Source organism: Oenanthe melanoleuca, chromosome Z (genome assembly GCF_029582105.1).
Source record: "Oenanthe melanoleuca isolate GR-GAL-2019-014 chromosome Z, OMel1.0, whole genome shotgun sequence".
NCBI classification, from domain to species: domain Eukaryota; kingdom Metazoa; phylum Chordata; class Aves; order Passeriformes; family Muscicapidae; genus Oenanthe; species Oenanthe melanoleuca.
The window spans coordinates 15,845,055-15,859,077 of NC_079362.1; positions in this window are offsets into that span (position 1 = coordinate 15,845,055).

The following is a 14,023-nucleotide window of genomic DNA, read 5'->3' on the forward strand; positions in this document are numbered from 1 at the left end:
CTCACAATTTCCAAGCATGGCTCAGATTTCTTGCTTTGCATTTCTGATCATACAAATTTCTGATGTGTGTCTCTTATATATGGAAGCGGACTTGTAATAGACCACTGCCTGGGGGCAGGTTTTTACAGGAACTAGACAGGCTTTTATTTCTTGTTGGTTGCCTCAAAACTCCTATCTGCCACTTTTCAGAACTGCTGCTTTCAATTATGCAAACTGGAGCTGATATCACCTTTCAAAGCCTTGTCAAAATAGGTGATGGAGGAGTCAGAAGCTGTACACATGGCTGTGTACCTTTCTTCAATACCACACTGGATCCTCTGCATGTGTTGGACATCTAATATTTCACAAATTTTTGCCAATACTTTGGTTTTCCTTCAAACCAAATTGTAACAAATTTCTACTTTATATTTCTCAAATTATCAATGAAATGCTTCACAGATACAAATCAGGACCACTTCTAGGACCATCATTTAAACTGGACTTTCATATTATGGAGTTATTTTGTGACTTACATTTTTTTTGTTTAACCTGAATTCTCTTAACATTCCAAGTAAATTTTAGAAAACACCAGACACATCCCTGAATCAAAAGGTATCCGGGCACCTTCAGTTCCAGTTAAATTGTAAATTTAAATTTCCTTTGTTTTCAATTTTTTATTACTTCCTTCTCTTATTTCAGCAGGTTTCTTATGACCTGACTGTGCTGTCTCATAATTTTAAGTATTTTTCAGAGTTCCAAGGAAATTATCTGAGCTTCGTTGAAAGCCTCTTCTGAATTGCTAGTCTTACAGTTTTTCCCAGTTGTTATCACAGAAACATCTCTATCCTGAGGAAAACATCAGAGAGAACAAGCTGCTGAAGGGGTTTGGTTACTTTCTCACCCGGAAATATTTCATTGTAGCTTTTGTTCTTAAGAGCTCTGCTTTTAAAAAAGTATCTCCAGGAGTTTTCTTTGGATTAGAATTTAGGCAGTGGCCAGGCCTTGATTCTACGTGGAAGGGACATGGTCAACAAACTCAGGTGTTTTCTGCTTCAAAATATTATTAGAGTAATTTTGACTTGGTAATTTGACCCTTTCAATGTGGCAGCTGAGAACAGTGGTCATGGAACTTGCTCTAATTAACTCTTTAGAGAAAAAGGGGAGGAGCACCCCAGAACTCTCATTTGCACTATGTTTGCCAATTAAGAATTGGACATAGAGAATTTGCAACAGTCTCAGCTTTCTAGATCAAGCTAAAGCTGCAGAACCATATCTTCTCATAGAGCATGAATCAGAGATTCTTTCATTCATGACAGTGGAAATGCATTCAGTGAACTTGGCACAGGTTCAGGGCCTGTGAAGTGTAGCTATTAAATCTTCAACCATGTATTTTACACACTTTAATAATTTAGAATAGCATTTTGGTCTTCCCTTAGTTCTCATCTAACCAATGCAAATAGGAATGGAAGTTTCCAAAGGTTTATCTTTTAAGCACACTACACTCCACTCCTTCAGTCCAGATTTCTTCTAGAAGGATTTTATCAGGGAAATTTAGAGTGAACAATTCTAGATGTGGTGAAACTGCGACACAAAGCTAAATTTCTTTTGTTTTACAATTTACACATAGTAAAAATATGGACTATTTTGTTTTTTCATTTCTGCTCATTTTATCTTGAATTTGCATTCTCAAAAGTTTCTGAACAAGAATATTAGTACTAGAAAGAAATACTGTGGTACACCATGACAGCACAGAAAGGCAAGATGAGATGCAGGATGCCAAAAAGCAGAAGCAGGAGGATTTGAGCTGTCTGTGCAGGATTAGGAAGCTGCCCAGCCTCTTCTGCCTGTCAACAATAATGAAATTGAGTTCCACACTGAAGATAATTGCCTGAAGTCATTCTCCAGCCACAGGGAAGGTAAGATTAATAAAGAGCATTTGTTATAATTCTGCAACCAATTTATGTAATGGAACACATAGTAAATAACCACATATAGCACAAGGATTTATCATAGTAGATTTATGCATCCACTTGCTCAATGTGTGTTAAAACAACCATTTGTATGAATCAGAGTGGTTCTCTTTGTGTCCTTTTTCTCTGTTAAATTAAAAATTATTGTTTATAATGGGGTTTGTTGCTGTTGTTGAGCTTTTCTCTTTTGAGTTTTTGTTTTCTTTTTAGATATCAAAATGACAGTGACACAAGCAAACGTCCCAGCAACTGAAATATAGCATAAAGTTTTCCACAGAGCCTGCATTGCTGCCTGTTGCAATTGGAAGATTGTTTGAACAAGATATCCAGAAGGACTAAAGCCCCATTTCAATTACACTGCATGTATCTCCAAACAACATAGTTATATTTGAAACAAAACAGCACTGTAACACTAGAGATGGAAAATATCATATTCTATCTGATCTGGAGTTATCTTCTTAAAAAGAGGGTCTAATATGGAGGGACAGAAGTCTTCTAAGTGCTATGGAAAGTAATCAGCTGGTTATGATAAAATATTAAAACAAAGGATTCATTTCTGAATACTGAAATAGTAAAAGGAGATAAAATATAGCTACATTTCTTGAATACCATTTAAAGAAAGAGAATTACCATATTAAGTTTATCTTTCATTCCATATCCATCTGATTCAGTGCAAAAATAAATTCTTTAACCTACTCATCTGTTTCATTAGGCCCTTCTGTCATTACACGGTATGCAGTATTTGATTTTCCACATTGGTAACATTACTATGTGTATTTTGCAGGAGATCCATTCTCTTAGATTATAGGCTGTTGCAAATAAAATTATTTAAGCATGCCAGCTAATTACCTGTGTCTTTTTTATGCCGTTCCACCTCTCTTCTGTGAGGTGACATTTTTCATCAGTTTATTTTCCAGCAGTTGGTAGCATGTATAGCTCAAAGCTCAGATTACAGTCTAAAAATAGTGTAACCAGACTGCATCTGTTGTTACTTAATAGGAACCTGAAATACCAATCTGAGCTTTCCTCAGATTTCCTCCTCATGCACTTTACACATGATCACTGAATTATACAGCCAAATTTTATTTAGAGTGGCTTTGTTCCTACCTCCATACATATAACATGAATGAAGTGATGAAAACTAGATACTCAGTTCTATAAATTAATAAATTCTCTAATATTATATGTTGAAAGGAACTGAGACCAATCTGTTCCTCTTCTTTTCCACTGAATTCATCTTTGTACAGTGAATACTTGTATGGTAGCCCAAAGCAGCTCTGATAAGTTTTGAACAAAGGACTGTCCCTTCTTATTACATTCCTTATACCAGAAAAACTCTCACCAGCAGTCATTGTAGACTAGGAAATACAAAGAACCTTTTATTGGCCTATGTAGAGCAATAATCTTGTTGTTTTCATCCTGAATAAAAAGTTGTTCTGATTATAATGGTACAAGGAAAACTATTGTAATAAGTAGATGTTGACTTCTGTTGAGATGCATATCATTATTTATTGATGGAATGCGTTAATGTGGAACAAGGGGAAGACAAAGTCAATATTTATGATGAGGAAAAATAAATGGATGTTCAGTGAAACAAGCCATTAGATCCCCAGTCAGGAAGACAATCCCCCTCTGGTGCATGTAAGACAGATATATAAATCTCATAACTTCCTTGAAGTCAAAATGTTAAATATAAATATAGAAGCTCTATGAAGTTTATATTTGCTGTTAATTTATCCCCAATTGTCTCAGTAGTTCAATGTTTTTCCTATTTTTAGATATTAAGCTAAAATTATGAGATCATAGACTCATAAAGTCAAAAGCATTTTAAGACTATTGAATCCAACCATAAATCTGCAAATTCTTCCATTGGACCATGTCCCTGAGTACCACATCCACACATCTCTTAAATATCTCAAGAGACAGCAACGCTGCCATTTCCCTGAGCAGGCTATTTCTGGGCTTGACCACCTCTCTGTAAAAATATTTTGGGTAATACCCACCATGAACTTCCCCTGGTACAACTCAAAGCCTTTTGTTTTTTTCCTGTAATTTGTTACTTGGCAGAAGAGATTGATCCTCTCCTCACTCCATTCTCCTCTCAGGGACTTGTAGAGCAGAATAAAGACACCCTGAACCTGCTTTTCTCCAGACTGAGCCCCACAGCTGCCTCAGGTGCTCTCCATCAGACTTGTGCGCCAGACCCTTCCCCAGCTCTGTTGTCCTCTGGACATCCTCAGCACCTCAGTGTCCTTTTTCCAGTGAGATACAAATTTTAAGGCTTGAAGTGTCTTTGTACACTGACTGGTTTTTTAATACATCATTCAAGCAGTCTGGCTTATTTGTAAAGAGAAGGTTTAGGAGAACATACACTGGCCCGGGATTTGTCGGCATGATGTCAAAACAAAAAAAAAACACAAATGAGCCCCATCCTCTGCTCTCATTAATTCCAAGTAATTTCTGAGAGATAGAAGAGAAATTTAGGATTTTCTATTTTAAAGATAATATTCTCCTTGAAAAAAATTGTTAGAGTTAGTTAAGCTATGAATATTTTATTTTGATATATTATTTGTGGCACTGTTTCTAATGTTTCTTTTATGTTGTACAATACACTAGCATGAAACAACTCTTGAATCTGGACACCAAATACTAAAAGCAATAGCAATTTGTTACAGGGTAAATCTCCAATGGAGAAAGCCATTTACAGTGAACTGTGACTACCTTTGGGATCTAAAACCAAATTAGATTTCCAGCATTTCTTTCCCCAAAAATGTTTTCCGGGAATCACCTTTGCAAGGGGGCATATAGTGCAGAAACCAGGTAATTCACACCTATTGACACAGAGCTGCTGATGGACACCATCCTGGGCACTGATTATGCCATCTGCTGGTTTATTATTTCTATTGATTTGGAGTCCATTGCAGGGGGGTGGAGTGGATGCACACACCACTGCACTGCACTTTGTGCACTGGGATAAAAAATGTTGTCTAGTGGTTTTCTTGCTATTCGGTGTAAATATAACCACCATGGTCTGTACCCAAAGTGTCTATAATGTACCTCATTAACCAAAACACTGATGACTTTCATATGCTTATCTGAGACCCACCTTGCACTAAAGCCGTGGAGACAGGATTATGGCTGGCACCACAGCTAAAGGACCACCTGTCAAATAGAAACATAAATATACTGTCTTAAACAGAAACAAGTAAAAATATCTCTTCACTTCATCTGCATCCCTCTGTGACTCCTTTTGTGAGTGTTGTTACTCTTTGGAGTGTCTTGTGAGTGAGGATTTCTGCTTCTTCCATCTGTCCCTGCTTCTTACTGCCCTGCTCACTGGGAGAAATTGCATTTTGTTATTCAGTCAGAGATAAAAGACAAACTAATTTAAAATGGATAAATGAGATTAATGGCATAAAACTGATGTTATGATATAGATTTTTGGTGCATTTATCCCGTTAGTTATAGAAATAAAAAGTTAAAATAATGACATATTAGCTATAAGTTACCATCATGATCTTCCTCACAAAAAAAAAAAAGCCTTCTTAAATGTTTGTTTCCTCTAACAGTTTCATATTCCATCTATACCTTCTTGCTCTTGTCTCCCTATTTCTTGTCTAATTGCATCATCTTTTTCACCATTAGTGTAAGACATAAATATTGATTAGGTACTACAATCCATAGTGCTGATTATCAGCAATTTTATCTCAAATACTCGAGTCTAGATTCTGAGAAATTACATCAGTTTTTTTACTTCTTCTTTGAATGCTTAAACTGTTTACTGAAGCAATTCCTCTGGAAAGTTTACTCCTTGAAATTGAAGGATAAACTCTCTGCTGGAATAAGTGAGATAATTAGCTATACTGGAATAAGTAGTACAACTATGTGGTTGCAGCTATTTTTCTCCAAATTACAGTGTGTGAATAATATAGGGTCTGATGTCCTTTATAGATAATATTGTGCATCTATAAAAACATTTCTTTTGACACTTATAATGCTGTTGTAGTTCTTGTAAGACAGTACAACTCTGTTGCTTAATCTTTAATGAAGTGGGAGAGACTAAATTATTGAACACTGTCTTAAAAGCTATTTAAAACTTACACATAAGACAGAAATCTTCTCAAGTTCAGAGACTGACTAAAACTTTTGAATCTCATGAAAATTACCTTTTGTTAGTTGTCTACTCCAGGCAATATACCTTATGAATTTGTATGTTGCAGATAAAATCAAGAAATTATTCCTTTGTTTGTGAAGTAACTCTGAAGAGAGATTTTTCTTATCAATGAGAAAAGAGACTAAAACAAGCATGAGCTGTTTTTTAAAGTACTCAGTATTGGAAAGAGATTTGGAAAATAGTTCAGCAGTCTATTTCTTATCAGAATAATCGGACTCCTCACAAAGCTGCTGTGAACCTTCCTGACATACACAGCACTCCCAATGTATGAAAAAGATATAGATCTCTGCTCTAGACTTTTTTACCAGTTCCTTTGCAACATTATCCAAATTTGAATAATTTTTTTTTAAATTCAGAATAAGACTCTTCCCTCTTGCATCCTATATAAAATCAAGTGGTTTTCTTTCAGATTTTTCTAACAGTCATTTATTATGTACTGCTGTTCTTACACTTGAGCAGAGTCCATATGAATTTGACAAGTATCAGCCAGTTGTCAGTATTACAGAATCCCTACACTTACTTTTTAACTCAAACACTCTAGTTATTCTTCCCTAGAAGTGATTTCAAATCACAGGGATAAATCATCAGGGACTGTAAATCTGTACAGCTCCATTGACTGCACTGGCATATTTACACCTGTAGATGATTTGTTTCAAAGTATGCTATAAATAAAAGCAAAATACTTCTAATGATATGTCATAATGATTGACACTTTCCATTTTAAAGACTTTAAAGCACTAAGCTTTTCAAGTGAATGTTTGTATTTTTGTACCAAGATAGATTAACAGAATTCCCAGAATGAGGGTGCCCACTCTTGCTTGAGTTCTCGCTATAGTGTAGTAAAGTGTCCATAGCTTACCTAGCATAAAAACACCACTGAGAAAAACTTGCACTTAAAAAATACATGTATTTGATAATTAGTAAGCATATTGGTGTCTTGGTTTGAAAGATAGGTGTCTGCTAAGGAACGCAGGACCCTCTCTTGAAACGGAAAAGGTAAACCCCCTCCCTACAAATTATTGTATTTTTGAAATTAAGGAGCTCTCAGGCAAAGATACGGGAATAGGAATAAGAGTTCTTTACTAGGAAAATTAAAATAGAAATACAGTAATACAGAAAAACAAAACACTGACAGAGTCAGGATACAACCTGACATCCCATCAGTCAGTCAGGGTGTTGGTAGCAGTCCCATTAAATGGTGGCTGCAGTCCTCCTGCAGTGGCAGATGTGGTTCAGCTGAAGTACTGGTCCTGTAGAAAGGTGCAGTTTTCCTCTGAAGGTCCAGTGATGATGGGGAAAGATACAGTTTTCCCCTGGAATCCAGTGGGAAAAGGCTGCTCTGCTGTTCCAAATCTCAGTTTTTATCCAGGTAGGAAAGGCTTGGCTACTCCCCCTGGCTGGAGCATCTCCCAGTGGGATGATGTAATTTTATCAGTCATACAGTGGGACTTAATGGCCCATTAGCAGGAGATATCTCCCTGGAGGAAGGTTGGGTTGTAGAAAACATAAAGAACACTGCCACACCTGGTTTCCAGAGATGGTGATAGAATATATACCTTTGCAAGCCAAGACAATTGGAGACATGAAAATTGGTAAAACCCTGGAAAAGGTGAATAACCTGTTTTCAGGAATCTATAGTTGTCCTATATGTGAAATTCCCCATTTACACCGCTCCATGAACCACTAATCCACAACTGTGCCTTCTGACACAGTAAATCTCTTTTATTGGGATTTAGCAGGCTAACAGGAAATGTCCCATATTTGTGTTTTGATCTGTGTGGATTCATCCATCACAGAAATGTCAGCATTTATAATGGCAGTGTAGCAGCTGGGAGAGAGGAACAAGCAGTCACCCAATAGACTTTAAAACTGTACCATGAGACAGTATTTAGAATCTGTGACTTTGTAACACAGTTGCAAACCTCATTAAGAAGGAGGAAGAATTTATGCTGGAGGAAAGAATTATAATAGGACCTCACAGGGATTTATAGAGATATATTAAAAATTAAATTGAATTGAATTTGGTTTTATATTAAGCCTGTCAGGCTGAAGACATTCCAAGTGCTTAAAAAAACAATGAGTTACTTACCAGTCCCAAAATGACAATGTGGACAGCTTTCATATGGATTAAAGGTTTAAGGCATAATTTTAGACAGTCTGCCAACAAAATAATAATGGAACTTTATATGGATATATAAAAATTGTATACTATATTAAAATGAAAGTTTAAGTAGAAATACCTTGTAGATTTATTACTTTTATTTGTATTCATATTGTATATCTTATACATTACACATAATATGTATTTAAATAATTCTATGAGCTTTGTAGACATTAAATCTACTTCTAAGGATGCAAAATGGATAATTTTGTGGTTATACATGCAAATGGTTAACTTAAAAGTAGCCATCCATAGTTGGGAACAAAAACTATATATCAACAATAAAAAGGCTGGATGATGGGCACCAGTAAAAGCAAGTATGTTTCCCCCAAAACAGGTTCTTTTCATTAAAAGCCTTTCATGAAACTGAATGATTTTTCTTAAAAATAAAAAACAACAACAACAACAAAAAAAACCTCTTCCTCAAAATAATAATGAGCTTTTTTGTGAACAGTTCTACAAGTAAGTGCTATAATTCACGAAAGGGGTTTCAAGAAATTATATTATATAAGACAATTTTTACTATATAAAGGGAAAACGTTTGGGGACTGTATTCCTTACTCTGATTTAAGTAAAATCTTTATCTTCCTTAGTGGCAACTGCAGAAAAATGGCTTTGCTGCAGAGCAAAGAAGATTCAAAGACTTAAAACACTGATGGTAGAACAGAAGTAGGCTTAAAATGAGGTTGGAAATTGATACAAACCTTTTAAAATTTTCTGAAAGTGACCACACTATCACCAGATAAAATACTGAATGATTTATTTCCCAAAATGCAGTATTTCAAGAGACATTTCGAAACCTGTTGGAAATTTATTGGGCAAAAGTATGAGCATAATGATCTGTGCTAGAACAAATTCCTGTTTGCTTTTGTCATAGTGGCCAACAGTTAAGAGAGAAAAAGTGCTGAATGGCACTAAAGCTGGAAAAGCAAGGATAGTAAAAGCAGATAGATTAGAGTCACTATGACTTACAGTGAGTGAAAGAGAGATGCCAGAGAGCACATAAAAGAATGGTGTTTCACAGTAGATGATCTCCAGCCTGGCACCACCAGATGACACAGTGCCTTTTTATGGAAGAGAAAATCATGTGGGCAGAAATACTGAACTTGTGTCTGTGCTCTTGATGTCATTGTTTGATAGTTGTTGATTTAGCTTTGTTTTATCACAACAAGTTGTTAATATGCTATATTTCCAAGACCCACTGCCTTACTCCACTCATTTGGGGCTCTGGCTCTACCAACACACTGTCTTCATCAACAGCTATCCTATGAATCTGAACCACAGTGAATGTGTAATTCCTGTTGATTGTCAAATTCATATAATTACTATACAAATAACAGATTATTCTATAGCAGTTGTCTCCAGTATGTCCAGAACAATTTAGCTACCAAGGGAGGCAGGGAAGCAGTTTTGAACTGTAACAGAGTTGTTTCTGTGTGATCTGCTATGAATACATGGAAGCTCTCAATGCTGGAGACCTTTCCCTGAGTGGATTTTCCCCCACAAAGAGGTTGCTAGGTCTTCAACTCTTCACTGACAGAAAGCAGAAAAAACTTTGCTTGAAAACTATTTCCTTGACATTTTTCTTGGAACAGGGACATAATGTTTAGTCAAAAATGTGAGACTTCTGAACCTTAAGTATCATGATGGTTAAAGTCAGGTTAAAGTAGGGATTAAAGTGACAGGGGTTAAAGTTCAATAGTCCCTTCAAGAGACTTAATGACCTGTTTTCCCAGCAAATGCTGCAACCAAAGGGCTGCATAGCTGATTTTGGGTCATTAGTTTTCATTTCAGTCTGAAACAGAGTAGTTGTTCCAGACATTTTAGAAATGAGAAAACTGGAGGAAAAGTAGGCCTCTGAGAAGTATCTGAAAGGTAAAAGGTCTGTCCATTTTAACTCTACAGAAATAAAATTTCAGATTGTGCAGCTTCTTCATACTGCCAAAGTAGTCTTTCTGAAATTATGAGGTCTGCTGGGGCAACTTGCAAGAACAGAAGAAATTTATTGGAAATTTATTGGGAAAAAGTATGAGCATGATGATCTGTGGTAGAACAAATTCCTGTTTGTTTTTGTCATAGTGGCCAACAGTTAAGAGAGAAAGAGTACTGAATGGCACTAAAGTACATCCACAGATATTCACCACAAAGGGAAAGGTCCAGAGCTGTCTATCTGTCTGGATATATAGTCAAGTGAATAAACAGAGCATACCAGCTTCCACAGAACATATTTATCTCTTTTTTAACTGAGACAGTTAAAATATTTTTATTTGCTTTTTTTCCCAAATAATGAGAGGAAATAAGGAAGCAGTACAGCAGCAAGTAATATGGAAATTTGTCCTTAGCTAGAGGCTTTATAAGTGCTCGTAAATAATACTGAAGCTAAAAGATCCTTCAAATCTGATACCTCACTAAGAAAATTGCAGCCTGCTCAGAAGTAAGAGAATCACCAGTGGCACTTGAAAAACTCAATGAATATCTTGAATTTCTAGCAGGGAATTTGACATTTCAAAGTTAGCTTTGATGTTAATAAACAAGATTGCAAAAGTGTGTACTCTGCCAGAACTTAAAACCACTGACATTATAATACTGAGATTTCAAAAGTGCTTTAAACCTCAGGTTCTCAATCTGTGATTTACAGAAGGAATCAGAACTGAATCCATAAGAAAAAAAGCCTTCTCAGCATTGAGATTCAGAGCCTGACAAACAAATGTTTCCCTTCATCCCTGAAATAAGAGATGATAATGTGTGTCAGTGCAGCAGCACCAAGGTGAAGCACTCAGAACCTTGTTAAGTGGCACTCCTGCTATGCACAACAGAAGGAGAATTGCTGATGGCAGGGAGACTTTTCTAAAGCATTGGTAGTTTTTATGTAAAGCTGATTGATATTACCAAGGAGAACTCTTATCAAAGGATGTGACTTTTCCTCTAAGACCAGATCAGATATCACTGTCCATGTCACTGTTGTGGCACTATGTTGTAAAAGTTTCCTTCCTCCCACCCCACCGACAATGCTTTATTATCATTCTGGTGGCCAAGGCTGTGAGGAAGGAAAATTACAGGATTGGAAAAGACAAGGTGAATGTGTTAACTGTGTTTCACAGTACTACAAACATACCCTGCTGGGATTTTCACAGAGGGATTGGTGTTTTAATAATTGAATCTGTCAGCCTGAAGTCCTTTGTGTTCATCCTGGCCACAGAAGACTTTCCCCCTGTGCCTCAAGACAAAGCCTGGGACAGCTGCTAGTGTTAGTGTGTGACACAGACTGACTTCTGCAAGGAACAGAAGCAGATGGTGACAGGAACACAGGGAATGCTGCAAAGTTGCCGCACCTCACCTGGTTTTTAGTCATTCCTTGGCTTTCCTCACAGCCTTTGAGAACACCTTAGATTGCACTGACCTGTGAAAATAATCATCTAACTGCAGGACATGAATCTCTGCAAGGTACCAGGGCAGCATTATGTTGAGTCACCTGAAATATGTGTGCTTAGGAAAGTATAAACCACTTCATTTATCTCAGAGCCCCATGCTGGAAGAACTAGTTCATCAAGTAATGAAAGAGTGTGATCACATACAAAATCTGCTGTGGCATTCAGCTCCCGGAAAAGAGGCCACTTGCTGTCAATGAGAAACTGAACAGATTTGAAGAACCTTGCAATTCTGGTTCACTATAAAAAAGACCTAAGAATGTCGGCCTTTCAAGAACTGCTAATGTTTGAATTAATTTCTAAAGTACTTGACAGGTATTATTGTCAGCTTCATTATTAGATTCCCTGTGATAAAGATAGGGTTTAACTGACATTTCTGCTCTTTGAATGAGTTATCTCTTAAATGTTTTTTATAAAAGATTTACAAGTTATTAATATTTAATTGTTTCATAATGAATAATGACTACTTCTGAAATTAAATACACTGTGTGCTCATAAGTCAAAAATTAACAGAAAGAAACAATATAGTGCAGGACAACAGGGGAAAATCCTACACTCTAGCAGGATCCCTTGTTGAGGTAGCTATATTGATCCTTCCAAAACACATAGGAAAGAAAAACAGCAGTGATTGCATCAACATTTTTTGTGACAAGATAATAGCTGATGCTATATACCTCTAAATGAACTCTTGCCAAGCTTAGCTTAGAATCCAAATAGGGCCTAAGTGCACAAATTTTAACAAACCCAAAATAAACATGGAAGGTTGTCTTTGTTTGGACATGAATTGTCTTGGTTCTGAGAACAGATGAGGAAAATCTTACCAATTTCTATGTTGTTTAACCAAAGGCAGGTCGTGTATGGAGGTTTTTATTTTGCACTTGGGGACGCTGGAATTGGAAGCTTTGATTTTCACAAGAACTAAGAACAGTCTCCCTGCACAAGTTGAGACAAAGTGAACAAAGAACTTTACAGCCAAGATCTAGAGCTCAACAGAGGCGTGATTGACACTTTGTACAGGGCCATGACAGTAGCTCCTCAGGATTCACAGAGGAAGATGATATAAATATCTGCATTATTTCACTGTTGTCGGGGCTGCCCCTAACTTTTCGAGTTGTTTTAGGTGTGGATTCCTGGAAGGCACCACAAACCAATGTACACACTTCATGCCAGAAGGATATGGGATTTGGACTTTGGAAGGAAATGACACCTGTATTGCTAGTTCAGCATGTGCTGCTGCCCCAGCCCTTGAACAAAAGGCCTCCTCATGGCCAGTGGCCTCACACTAAAAGTCTCTTGCTATAGGTTTATAAAGAAAGTGCAACAACCAGACACTGTTTAGGTTTGCTTTTAATATCAGAAAAAATCAGAATCAAATTGAACACAAGCATTAGAATAATGCCTATATGGCAAATTACAATGATTGGCTGCTCTTGATTTATGAGATACTTATTTTTATTTTTGAGAGGCAACTCATAGAGTTTGGTTTGGAAATTTTTTTTTTCATCTTTTCATAATATCTTTGAAGTGCTCTTCCTCTCTTCTTCTAAGAGTTTGTCCAGTTCATAAGATCCTATCTAAAGCTCTTCCTGCACTGTTTAGAAAATAACTTGGTTCTATATGTATAATATATATTATATATATTAAAAAAATACAGAAATTATATAGAAGTAGATCCATCAACTCAGCACAAACAAGCTTCTTTCCAGAGAATTTATTCTGGTGTTTGCAGTGTTTAGATATAATAATTTAGCATGTTGATAGAAAGCTGATGAATTGGTAGTCAGAGGTTGATGACACAGAAAAGAAGCACAGGAACTTGGAAGACAGCAAGTACAGCTGTTTTAGAACACCTTTCAACTCCTGCTGAGGTCAAAATCTGACATCATATGGTTTGTGTGCTCACAAACCAACAAAACCTGTGTATGGAAGGTATTCATTTTTTCAGTCTTCACAGGGAGTGTTAAAGTTACCAGGATGAAAAATTTAAAAGGCAAAATTCTGCAGTGAGGAAGAAGAAACTTGTAGTCTCTTATTTTCTTTCAGTAATGTTATTTGTATTATATCGAAAGTCCTGCAAGTACAGATTAAGGTGCACAGAAAAATCCAGGCCTGAATAACAAAGCAATAGACATACCATTACACTTGGATATAACACAGATGCTTTTCTTTTTTGTGGGAGTGGGGCTGGCTGGGACACAAAGTCAGCCAAATTTCACCAAGAAAGATCCAGGCATTGGGTTCAAGCCATGGGAAGTGTTTATTAACCTGGAGCAAACCTAATTGTTCTCCTTAGTGGTCATGCTAATTGGTT